This window comes from Melospiza georgiana, chromosome 1, assembly GCF_028018845.1.
Source record: "Melospiza georgiana isolate bMelGeo1 chromosome 1, bMelGeo1.pri, whole genome shotgun sequence".
Classification (NCBI taxonomy): Eukaryota; Metazoa; Chordata; class Aves; order Passeriformes; family Passerellidae; genus Melospiza; species Melospiza georgiana.
This window is the reverse complement of record NC_080430.1, coordinates 97772565-97784944: the sequence shown is the minus strand read 5'-3', so window position 1 is coordinate 97784944 and position 12380 is coordinate 97772565.

Below are 12380 nucleotides of genomic sequence, written 5' to 3'. Positions count from 1 at the left end.
CAAAAGAGACTGCCTGGCTTTTTAATGCCTACCAAACTTTTATTCACTGTAGGGTAAAAGGCACAGTCACACAGGAAAGATAACTTCTAATCCACTGAACTACATGCAATTTCATGCAGCTTCAAAGATGACCTAATGTCTCAAGTTTTAATTTCTGCCAGTTTGTAGCAACTGCAGGATTCCTTTAAAATCAGAATGGTTTAAATATTTGTCTATATTGACAATATATTATAGATATTTAAGATTTATGCATGCTGCTAGTCAGACATCTCAGTGATAAGTAAGAATCACTACCCAAAGATTTTACTTCACGTACTGACTTTCATTGGTTTTGCTTGTAGATATATTTCACCTTTTGTTATCTAAAGAATGCTCATGGACCTGGAATCAAGCAATGATAGTTTTTGCAAAACACAACTGGAATTCATCTGATCCAACAATCTAGTTATTTAGACAAAGCAGGTCTAACTTCATATTTAAAGGTTGCTCACAGTTTTTCTCTAGTCAGTCTTTGAAAATATCCAAAGACAGAGAACTCATAACCTCTCTGGGAAATAAAATAGCTCATCATCCAAATAAGAAATTCAGTCCAAGAAATAAGTTTGATAAGAACATTGACACTTTATTCAATTTTCTCAGTCAAAACCATGTGATGACCCTGGATATATTTTTATAAAGGAATAAATAAACAGTGTCATAGGGTAACAAAGGGCAGATTGTGATGAGGAAGACAGGTTCACAAATCACTGGAAATGGGCTAATTTCAAGATGTTACAAGGTATTAAATACAGAACAACATATTCTCTGCCATAGCAGATAACCAAAGGCCCGTGGGTGAAATGAGTACTGAGAAAAGCATATATTAGCAAAATAATGTATCATTTTAGGTTAAGACCAATATATTAGAATCAACCTGCTTTCTTCCACATCTTGTGTTGGGGCTAAATATGTCAACAAGATCGCAGAACTTTTCACTCTCAAGCTGTCATCTGAAAATATTCATTAAGGCAGCAAATAACAAAGTAACAGCCCCAGAATCAGAGTCAAAATTATATTCCTTTATCTTCAAAAATGACTGGAGGATAAAACCACTCAGCATTATACTTGCCAATATAATTTGAAGTGTAGGAAGGAAAAGATGATGAAGTTTCTTTCTACCTTACACTTACAAAGTTTTACACTTTTTGCATCAGAACCATGGTCTAATGAACTCTGCTACTGTGATTCTTATTACATTTTAGTGCCAGTAAAAATTATCAGTTGATTCAGTAGCTGACAGCATACAATTACATTTCTACCTATAAGTAACTTCTCTAAAAACTTCCTTGTAAGCAGAGGTAAATGATTTCACCACTGCAAGAAAAAAAATCTAATTTTCTCTTCTAATTTCCTGAAAGTATTAGAGGAAAGTATTTATAACGTAGCAATATGGTTCTGCAGAATTAGAAGGAAAAAGAGCTGTTGCTGCTGAACTGTAAGATCATACATCCAGTAAAAACCTCTTTAAAAATAGCAAGCAGCATTAATGAGATAACAGATAAGGACAGAATGGGTTGCAAATTGTTCTTGTAAATCTCTAAACATAACTTGAATGAGTATGCAGTTTCATTCATCAGATAAACTTATGTAATACCTTGTTTTCTAAATGGTCTATGAGACAAATGTCTGACCACACTATCTAAAAAGAAAAACAAACCCAGGAAACAGTTGTTCACTAGAACAAAAAAGTACCAATTTGTACAGTATATTGCTTACCTATTTGGTCACAAGTCATCTGCAGAGGAAACTCATCTGTATAACACATTTTTAACATGTTTTATAAACAGGCATCTCTCCCCACTCTGGGAAGCTAACTGGCATGCTGATTTGTATATGTGCTTCCATAAAGGCAAACCAAGAAATAGGTTGCATTTTTAAACTATTAATATCTTACAAAATAATTAACTGGGAGATATTACTTATAAAGTTTGGCTTTAAACCTTAATTATGTTTGCATAAACTTCATAGACTAATATACTAAGGTACTAGGATGCTAAGCTGGGCATTCTGATGTTTTCAATTCCCCCTACCCTATCCAATTTCTAAATTTTATTTCATCTCAGCCTCCTGGAAGAGCCGCTGACCATTTTCTGATCATAAAAACATCTGCAAAGGATACCTGAAAAGGTGTAGATCCATTTTAATATCTGTAGATGGAGGAGAATACTTCAAACTGTTATTACTGGTTAAGAATTAATAAAGTTGTTCCACATTCAAAGGACAATGTAATCTGCATTACTTACTGGCTGAGTTAGATATCTTGCTACATGTTTACTTTATTAAAAAGTTAAAAATATTGAAAATAAGTAGTCTAAAGAAATTCACTTTTTAAGAACCTGAAATTACAGTGACGAAAGAAAAATGAAACATATTTGAAATAATTTGAGTTAGGGAGAAAAAAATTTGCAAGAGAAAACCGAATACAAACATGGGCAATGAAAGTGTTTACGTACTTACAATGTACACATGAGAAATGTTTCTATACCATAGATTAAGATTTTATTGGATCCATAATAGGCTGATTCTATTTGGCTTTACTCTTTAAACAATTTAGAGGTGGAATCAGTTCTAGGGTGTTTGTAAGATTTAATTTTTTTCTTTTTCTTTTATGGAAGAAAAGTATTTTAGAAAGGAAAAAGTGTATTATTTATAACACTAGAGTAGATTATGGCAGAAAATGCATTAGAATGAGCTATGGAACAATTTAAATGATATTGAAAATGAATGGAAAATTTCTTTTTGTCCAGTAATGATATTCTTAACAGTTATGATACTATAAAAACCTCAAACTCTTCTTGGTAGCCATGTTGGATAAAAGGTACAGTATTTACCATCTGAACCAGAGAGTATTATATTTATCACTGAATAAAATGCTATATAAAGAAGCAAGTGCATAGAGCCTTACAGTAAATACAAGGCATTTGTCAAGTGTTTGATTTGCTCTGTCATTCATAAATTGTGACAAGAAAATAAATCTTTTTCAGGGATGTTCATCTGATTTCCTTCTCTTTCCTGCACCCTTAGAGCTTCTAGATTATTTGGTGACTCCCACCCCTTCCCCCCACCACACACATACACTCATTTCTGAATATCTTAAGCAGAAGGAAACAACATCTGCTCTAAATGACCAGGCTGGGAAATGTATTATTCAATATCCTGAGACCTCAGTTTCTCTGATAAGGCTCTGATTACTGAGCAGTGCTGGTCAGAGTTTACCTGGCACAATGGCACAACTGGGCTTCCTCTAGAAAAACATGTTTACAGAAGGTCTAAAAGCAGTATGATTTCAGGAAGTCAGTATGATTTCAGGAAGTCAGTCACATTTCCCACCAGCATACCAGGCTCAAAAGGATCCAAAGCAGGAAAGCCCATAAAAGTCCAGGCCAGGAAGAGAGAATTTCAGGGCTGCACACCCTCAGAGACTCTTCACAGATGAAACTCTCCATTCCTCTCGACAGTGAATTGTACATGTAACTTTGACAGTGACATCTTCCCAATCTCCAAAGGCAGGAGAAAGAGAACACCAAACATTGACAAATTTAGTGATGAATTTGAAGCTAAAACTGACATCATTCTGTTGGTTAGTCAAGCTTTTATTACTTATTGTGGAAGATTCCAAGTGCTAACTTTATGCTGTGTCTCTGAAATACAGCTAAGTGAAAAAACCTAACCATTGACTCTGACAGAGTTTCCAGAGCTCAAAAATATTACTGAAATGTTCCTTTGGAAAGAGCTATTCTAAAAGCCCAGAGTTTGAGAGAACTCTAATATGTTAACCATGAACAAAGGAAGGAGCTCTGAAAGAGGAAGGTGCAGATGGTGATCAGTTCTTTTGCAGTTAAACACAATATCTATACTGGAGGAGTCAAAGTTCAAAATAATGAATCTTACGATTACCCTAACAAAAAAGAAAGCTTTTAAGACACAAAAGTCATAATGTCATCATTTGCAATTTTATTTGTAAATTATCCACAATATTGTAAAATTTATTTGCTTGGAAATCTACACATAATGAAGATTGCCTAGTCCTCTGTTTAGCACCTTTCCTCTCGTCAACTTGTCAGGGATTTATGTAGGGAATGATAATAATGATAAAAGTGATTCTTTGCATAATATTCCTATGCTACAAAGAGAGACCTCTGATTTGACCCTGCTCTTCTCCCCCTTCTTCAGTATTTTGTATTCTCTTTTATCTCTTTTCTATTTCTCTCTGTGATCAGCACTTTATCTCTTTGTCAGATCCTTCTTAGGGGCTGCAGAAACTTTTTTTCTGAGTAGCAGACTGAACATGACTGAGACCTTCCTCAACTAAGCAGACATTTAGATGCTGGAATCTTGTGAACATTATGCTTGTCAGGTTTGATTGTCAGATATTGTCCTCATCAAACACATGCTCTCTCACAGAGTTAATCCTCTATAACTCACTGAAGAGTTTAGTCCATATATTTTGAACTGATTTCTTTCTTATTTAAAGAACGAGGGAAAACAAGGAGGAGATTTCCTACTGCTCATCTCTTACCCCCAATATTTCTGTCTTCTACCGCATTAGTTTTAGAAGGAAAGGATTCCTAGGTTGTTGATTCAATCTTTTGATAGAAATGTGTGTATTGTGAGGACGCACTGGGTCTAACTGGGACAGAGTTAACTTTCTTCATAGCAGATTTTGTGGAGTTGGTTTAGATTTATGGCCAAAGAAAGACAGATAAAAAAAACCTCTTTAACTTTTGCTAGACAGCATTTGTACCAAGATCCTTGCTATTTCAGTCTACCCTACCCCAGGCTGGGGCTCATGGAGGAGGTTACAAACATAACGCAAATTAACCAGAGGTATTGCATGCCATATAATGGCAGGTTATGCAACAAAAGGGAAAAGAAGGGAGTTTAGGAGGTTAACCACCTGTTATTGGTCTACCTTGATTTTACTCTTCTTTACTTCTTCGCTGTCCCACTGAGGGTGGGGGAGTGACCTGTGTGGTGCTGAGCTGCCCCCCTGTATTAATCCACAACAGGGGGACCAGGGGAAAGAAGGCTGTCTGAGATCTGGAAATGCCTCCATTTAAGGGTATAGGAAATGAAAATATTTAAATGTGTAATAAAAGGAAGCAAGCAAAAAACTATTTCAGTAACACTGGCATGACTGAAACTTCTCATTTCTGTCCAGCCTGCAAGGGGACTTGTTTTCTTGTTGAACTCTATCTGTCAGAAATACATTAAGAAGCATCATTGACCCTATGGTCACACATACTTTATTCTTTCCTCTTTTATCTCAGAAAATAACAACATGTGTAGCGCTAATAAATAAAAAATCCAGCCCTTTTATTTGCTTAAATTTTGTTTTGTGTTTCGAAAATGAAACAGTAGAGTGACAGCTACCTGGGAATTTATGCTATATCCTGAAGTCATTTTCATAACCAACAACAATTTAAAGAGAACAGAACTTACAATAGCAAATTTGATTCGTATTTTATTAATTTAATAAGGTGAATTAGCAGATGATGTGCAGTCTTCCTGACTGTGTTTTATGAACATGCCAATACAATTCCAAGTTTCCTACATTACACATGCAAAATTCATTTCTATAGGCACTCACCAGTATGCTTTTGACTTCAGCTCCTCTGGTGCACTCTCCTAGAAGTATTCTTGTCTCATGTAGCCAAGAAGGCCAATGGCATCCTGGCCTGTAGCAAAAAATTCTGTGGCCAGCAACACCAGGGCAGAGATCATCCCACTGTACTGGTTACTGATGAGGTCACACCCCAAATCTTGTGTTCAGTTTTGGGGCCCCCCTGCAAAAAAGTATTTGAGATGTTGGAGTGTGTCCAGAGAAGGGCAACAGAGCTGGTGAAGGGTCTAGAGCACAGATTATAAAGGAACAGCTGAGGGAGCTGGGGTTATTCATCTGGGACCAAAGGAGGCTCGGGGCAGCTGCTCGTCCTTTGCGACTGCTTCAAAGGAGGGTGTAGCCAGGTGGGGGTACCATGTGACAGGAGGAAAGAAAATGGTCTCAGGTTACACCAGAGGAGGTTTGGACTGGATGTTAGGAATAATTTCATCTCCCAAATTCAGTCAGGCTGCCCGGGGAAGTGGTGAAATCACCATCCCTGGAAGTGCTCCAAAGGTGTGTGAACATGGCAGCTGGAGATATGGCTCTGTGCTGAACATAGCAGTGTTGGGTTAATGGCTTGGCTTGATGATCTTAGAGATATTTTCCAAACTTATTAATTGTATGATTCTGTGATTTTACACATTTTGACAAAAAACTCCTCTCTCCTTCATGCTGTAGACAATCAAACAAAAAATGCTCTCCTAGGACCTGTATTCAGTAGATTCTTTACAGATTAAAGTCTCTATAAATAGATTTTTTAAACAGATATTACTCAATTTAAATAATATATCCATATTAACAACTCTGCAACAAGGTGAAAACAATAGACAAATTGGATTGTGCCTCTTTTCCACAATGCTCAATTTCTTCCAACAGCTAAATACCTAGTTATTATTTTGTTTTCAAGATCTGAAAGCACATATCAAATGTTCATTAATAGCACACTTTTCCCCCCCACATGCATTCCTGTCTCAGTACATTAATATATGCATATTAATTTGGATATATAGATAATATAATTATGTTAATTTGGGTAATATACATGTATTAATACACATATTACCATTTCTACTGAAAGTTAAGCTACAACATAAGAAAAATGTAGTTGTCTTCATAAAAAAATAACAGAAAAAGAAAAAAGCTGAAAATCATTTACACTGTCATCAGCACTTCCAGGGTAAATAAGAAAAAAAAACATTAAAAAAAAATATTACTCGTAACCAGCACCTTGTAGATCTCATGAGACAGTGATGATATGGTCATTACATGTAATAAAAGCACTACGTATGGATTTTTGTATAATATTAAGTAGACATCATTAATACATATTTGTAATGCTGGATACTGGCTCATTCGTATGAGTACTTCTTTAAATTCAGGGCAGTTATTTTCTGAAATGAATTTTTGCCTATAAGAAAGCATTTGGGGATCTAGATTCCACAGAAGAAAGATGGCTATTTTGTCCTCTCCCCTCATCTCTTATTTTCTGTTCCTGATCTTCAAATTGTGTTTCATTCTTTCAGACGTGTGAGGACTATTTTGTTTCAAATTACTCAAAGTTCACCTTTTTTTTTATCATAAGGAATTAGACAGATGGTTTACAATTAAATGTACTGGAAGAGACCTAATTCTGAAGAAAAATCATCTGTAAAATAAACTTTTATACTTACTCTATACAAAACTAATTTAGTTAATGTAGATATCAATAGACAAAATCTTTCATTAAAACAGGTCAGATGTCAGCCTTCAGGGCTCCTACAGATCCAAAACCCCATAATTTTAAGGGAGCATGCTGCCTTCAAAGTCTCTAAGAAATGGTTATTATTACAGTCGCTCACAGCCAACCATTTTTGCTTTGCTGTATTTTTATGAATATGGGGAAAATTTGTTGTCAAGAGTTCTACTTATAAGCTCTTTTGAAGATGCTAGATATTTCATTACAAAATAATCTAGAGTGCTGTTTCAGTGAAGTGTCGCAGTTGATTGTTTACTTTGAGATTTCTCAAGATGGAAGAACCACAAGCTCTTCATTTCCGAGACAGTTAACTAAGAGAAAGGAATTGATGCGTAGTGCTTCTCCCTGCTCAACTAAACAATATAGGGACACACGTTTGCAAATAGAATTAACTTCCTTAATAATAGAATTTGAAGACCTAGTCTGGTCACAGTTCACACAGTTAATTTTCAGCTGTGACCTCAGAGAGAAATCAAGTTTTTGTTTCTTTTTTGTTTACCAGACAAACAAGAGTCTGAAGGCACTTTGTCCCTCTGGTTTGATGTTTAAGAAATCCAAATAACCACAAGAAGCAGAGAGGTTTTATGTTTACTTTGTCCAACTGCTCCTGGCTGGGCAAGCAATGGTGATCCAACATGCTGACAGAAAAAGAGCTATACTATTTCAGTTTAAAGAGTGGAAAAATACTTTAGTTTGTCTTATCTGTATTTCAGAAATATGTTCTGAAATATAAATAAGAAAAATTCTTTGAATGTATTACTTTCAATCAAGTTTTGCCTTCTAATATCAAATTCTTTGCTGAGTAGACAATTTCAGTTCTTAGGCAGAACTCGATGGTGTCGTCTGCATTCACAGAATAATGGATAACTCACTTACCAATGACCAGGCTCATTCATGTTCATTTAATGTCAAGTTAAAAGCAAATTTCCCAGATAAGTGGAAGCCGCAACTGCCAGAGCTGAAAATCCTGAGAGCATTACACACCAAGTGTTACCACATCACTCCCTGCCAAAAACAGTGCAATATTTCTGTTCATTCAAATCTGCTAGAAGCTAAAGACAGAGCACAGCAAATTCTTATTCCTCAGAGAACATTACCTCATCAATTATTTCTAGGAGACTTTCATATCAGGTGCATTTTGTGTCTATCAAGATTCTTAAATTAAAAAGATCCAGATAATCTGTGGACACAGCCAAACTGAGACTAGCTGCTCATGAATATATTACTTAATAGTCATCCCTCTCCAGCAACTACTTTCCTTTTGTTATGCAGCTTAGGTATCTGTGCTATAATCTATTGGATAGCAACACACATTCAGGAATACACTAGTGGATCATTAGAGAATATTAAACACAAGAGTAACCAAGCTCAATAAATGAACTGGCCCAGATTTTTCTTTCATAGCTCAATTTGGATAAGCACTAAAAGTAGTTCAAGGAGAAAGGAGCTGTAGTTTCCACAATACCACAGTAGATTAAATTGCTTCAGATGATTGAATATACATGAAAATTCTCAAAAAGGAGAAAATTAGATGCTGTATGAGACATGCTTTTTAATTTCTAAGCATGGTGAAACTTTTTAACCCTGAAAATTTGCTGTAAAGGGCATTAAGGTCATAGGTTAGAATCTGCAAGCAAGCATGAAAGATCTTCCCCTACTTTAACTCCTTGCAGGAAGTGAAACAGCAAAACTTGCTTGTTCTTGCATAAATGAGCACAATGGTTACTGGAAGGAGTTAGTAAATAAAATGTGGGGAGTTCCCACAAAGAAAAATGCAAAGTCCTACATCTGAAATAGAATAAACCCAAGCAAGGATAAGAGCACAGAGTTGTATCAACAAAACAATAACCTGATTCAGTGTGGTTGGCTGCATGCAAGTAGCTTTGCAAGAAGTGTTCCACAAGAGACTTCTTCTAAGCCTATGCTTCCCTGTGTTTCATTTTCACTGTATTTATCATATTAGGATGAGGAGCTAGTGGTATTTTCTTCCAGAACGTGGGCTGTGTCTTCTCCCTGGAGCTTTCATCCTGCACTTGGCTCTGTGGTACGGCATCCATTCAATCCCAGGGCAGCAAAGGCTCACATTTGTAATTGCTAAGATAGAAAAGAAGAATGCTTCCCTCCCGAGAGTCCAGTTTTTCTCTCCTAGACTCACATTCAGGTTTTATTTGTTTTTCAAGAGGACTGTAATGATTCTTATTAGTCATCATATAATGCAACATCAAGGGACATAGGAAATTAATTTTCAGTGTCAGAAAAATGAATGAATTAGGTAGCTGTGAAATCTGTAAGGAGAGACTGGCTCATAAATTATCTTTTTATGAAAACAAGCATGCACTGATCCAGTTGCCAGACTGAAGTTATGTAGGGGATAGAGAAAAAAACTCAGCTGCATCCTCAGAAGTTGGTGAATGGTGCATCAACTGATGCCTGAGTAGCTTCATTAATTCTTCTTACAAAAGCTTTATTGCAGAGACTAGCAAGTCCAAGATGTTCTGACTCCTCTCTGACTCACTGAATATTCCTCTTCTGTTGTCAGAGTAGACACTGCCCCCTTCCAGAATTTCTGAATATGGAAGAGGCATATGTCAGAAAGTCTTACGCTTACATTAGGCTCTCATTTCTGTCTTTTGTGCTCTTGGCACAGCCCAGCAAAAACATAAAGGTATTTTTATAAAAAAGGGAAAATATTTGGACTTTGAATGCCAGTAGGCTCAAATGCAAGACAAAGCTTTAAATGAAAAAGTAGATGACATCTTAGTGCAAAGATCTCCATAGAAATCTCCATGGCATTAGCAGCACACATTTTGGGGCTAAAATATTTTTGTCAGTTTGTATAGCCATCACCCCTTTGAGTGATACATTCAGAAACCACCATTGCATGTTTAGTAAAACAATTTTAACTTCTTCAGAGGTTTCATATCACTCAGCTCAGCACACACAATAAAAACATTTACAGAAAGAGACCAGTCTCCCTTTAGAGCTAAGAGAGAAGGAGGTCTCAGAAGTCTGGCTTTTTAAAACAAGAACTCACTCAAGGAGCCCATCAATCACCATGACTAGATTCCTTATGGATATGTCACAAGTCAGTAACAACTGAGAAATATCTTATTTTGTATCAGCTAAAAAACTAAGCAATAGATCATTCCTGGGAAAAGAACTATCTTTGCTTTGAAAAATATAGCCCTCTGCAGTTTCACATTTCTTATTATCCTTGCAACTCTATCTAAACTTAGTAAAAATTCTAGTCTAGAAAGTCACACATTAAAATGTGCAACAAATATTCTGTATTTATAGATTCATGTAACACACTCACTAAAGCTGCCAGAAATCTGTAAAAAAAAGCCACCCCTTGTTAGAAGATTTGCATATATAGCAGTGGACTATTTAAGTTTGCAAAATCAGATCATTGTGTTGGTAAGTACTCGTGCACCCAGATCATGAACCAAAGTCTACATCTGGCTTAAAATAGACAGAGTTTTTCCCAGTTTACTTCTGTTAACTGAATATAGTGTTTGACTTCATGCAATATTTTTCACAGGCTTTGTATGATCTCCAGAAAAAATATTTCCATGGCATCAATGCCAAAATAGTTGACTGCTACAGGCAAAACTATAAATTGGAAACTCATAAGTGCCCATAATTTAAATTTATTTCAACAAGGCAGATAGGACACTAGAAAAACACACCACACCATCTTCTGAACTTTTTCTAAATTATATATAATTATACACAGATAGTCTTTTAAGGAATGCCTTATAAATTTGTTAGGTAATTTATTTAGCTAATGTTAGTAATAAAGACTTGCAATAATCTCATGTACATACAATATAATTATGTTAAGCTCATCAGAATAATAGTTTTAAAGATCATTTTATAAGCAACAGTGTGAAAATTGCTACTAAAGACAGCAATAGCATTAACTCAATAGCAACAGATCAAACAGAGAAAACCTCCACAGGACAAAGCAACAAGCTTGTGCTATTTGCTTCTGGAGGCTTATCAGTGTGCCTCACTGATATCCAAGGCAGCAGAACTGTCACCTCTTTTGTAAGTGGAGACTACAAGATCTAGTAATGTATTTTGTATGAGGAGAGGATCCCTAGCCTCACACTTTCTTCTCAGAACTGCATCAGGTTTGGGGTGAGGGAGGTAAGAATTTTCAGGCAGAAATGTTCACCTAGGATTTTCAAGAAATAGATTAACACCTAGAATACCTGTGCAGTGCCAGCTTTTTTGAAGAAAAAAATAGCTAAAATATGTTACTGGTACTTGTATAAATATACTAGATAAAGTTCACAAAGCAAACATATAAAATCAAAAACTGTCAAAAAATTATTTTTGTATTAATTTTTCCACATATCACCTGTTCCTTGGACTCTAATTCCAACTTAAGCAAGGAGTGGACGAAAACAATGTCAAGGGTATATATGGTGAAAGTGGTAACTAAAGTGAGATAAAGTACTGTGAAGACAAAAGAAGAAACCGGATGCAGACAGTCACTGCCAATTTTCACTCAGGCATCAGCAACATCCTAAACTGCTCTGACCCAGCCATGTCACAGCCTCAATGGATTGACTAGATGGAGATTGAAACACGTTAAACAGATCTGTGTCTGGGATTATGCCAGGTTCTAAAAAAAACACCATAGTACATGCATAGAAACAAGAAAATTACAAGTTTTGAGCTTTTTAATTTTTTTTTTTTTTAATTTCAGGATAAATTTTTCTGCCAGAATTACTCAGATCACTTTTTCATTCTTAACTCTCAGGTACCCCACTCCTTCATCTCTTGTAACTTGTTTTGTTTGAAAGGCAAAGAGGAAAGAGAATAAACAAAAACAAGTGGCACAGTAAGTCAAAAATGTTCTGCCAAGAGCAGTGAAAAACCTGTTACTACCTGAGATGCACAGGAACAATCCAGTTTTCTACTGATTTTATTGTCTGTTGGGTCACAACTCTAAAGAAGAATAAAGGATTGATTCCCTTTCTCATTGTCACA